This window comes from Triticum dicoccoides, chromosome 6B, assembly GCF_002162155.2.
Source record: "Triticum dicoccoides isolate Atlit2015 ecotype Zavitan chromosome 6B, WEW_v2.0, whole genome shotgun sequence".
NCBI classification, from domain to species: Eukaryota; Viridiplantae; Streptophyta; class Magnoliopsida; order Poales; family Poaceae; genus Triticum; species Triticum dicoccoides.
The window spans coordinates 137,990,867-137,992,363 of NC_041391.1; positions in this window are offsets into that span (position 1 = coordinate 137,990,867).

A 1,497-nucleotide genomic window follows, 5' to 3' on the forward strand; every position below is an offset into this window, starting at 1 on the left:
TTTTTATCATATTGCATGAATTTATCCCTCTACATCATGTCATCTGGCTTAAGGCGTTACTCTATTTTAACTTAATACTATAGATGCATGCTGGATAGCGGTCGATGAGTGGAGTAATAGTAGTAGATGCAGAATCGTTTCGATCTACTTGTTTTGGACGTGATGCCTATATACATGATCATACCTAGATAACCTCATAATTATTCGCTTTTCTATGAATTGCTCAACAATAATTTGTTCACCCACCGTAGAATACTTATGCTCTTGAGAGAAGCCACTAGTAAAACCTATGGCCCCCGGGTATATTCTCATCATATCAATCTCCATTACTTTATTACTTGCTTTGTTTTTACTTTGCCTTTTACTTTTTACTTTGCATCTCTATATCAAAAATACCAAAAATATTATTTATCATCTCTACCAGTTCTCACCCTCGTAAGTGACCGTGAAGGGATTGACAACCCCTAATCGTGTTGGTTGTGAGTAGCTATCGTTTTGTGTAGGTACGAGGGACTCGTGCGTGATCTCCTACTGGATTGATACCTTGGTTCTCAAAAACTGAGGGAAACACTTATGCTACTTTACTGCATCATCCTCTCCACTTCGGGGAAATCCAATGTAGTGCTCAAGAGGTAGCACTAGCCACCTATGTGCAAAGCACGTCGGTAGAACCAGTCTCATGAACGTGGTCATGTAATGTTGGTCCGGGCCGCTTCATCAAACAATACCGCCAAATCAAAGTAAGACATTGTTGGTAAGCAATATGACTATTATCGCCCATAACTCTTTGTGTTCTATTCGTACATATCATCTATGCATAGACCTGGCTCGGATGCCACTGTTGGGGAACGTAGCATGCAATTTCAAAAATATTCCTACGCTCACACAAGATCTATCTAGGAGATGCATAGCAACAAGAAGGGGAGAGTGTGTCCACGTACTCTCGTAGACCAAAAGCGGAACCGTTAGGTTAACACGGTTGATTTAGTCGAACCTCTTCACGATCAAACCGATCTAGTACCAAACGTACGACACCTCTAAGTTCAGCACACGTTCAGCTCGATGACGTCCCTCGATCTCTTGATCAAGCAGAGTGTCGATGGAGTCGATGAGTTCTGCCAGCATGAAGGCGTGATGACGGTGTTGGTGATGTGGTCCACGCAGGGCTTTGCCTAAGCACTACGATGATACTATCGGAGGAGTAAACGATGGAGGGGGGCACCGCACATGGCTAGGACAATGGTGTGCCTTTGGGGTGCCCCTGCCCCTGTATATAAAGGAGGGGGGAGGAGGCCGGCCACCAAGGGCACGCGCCATGGGGGGGAGTCCTACTAGGACTACACTCCTAGTAGGATTCAGTCCCCCTTTTTTTTCTTCTTTCCGGTGGGGAAAAGGGGAAGGCAGAGGGAACTGGAGTAGGAAAGGGGGACGCGCCCCCTCCTGTAGTCCAATTCGGACTCCCTATGGGAGGGGGGCGCGACCAACCCTTGTGGGCTG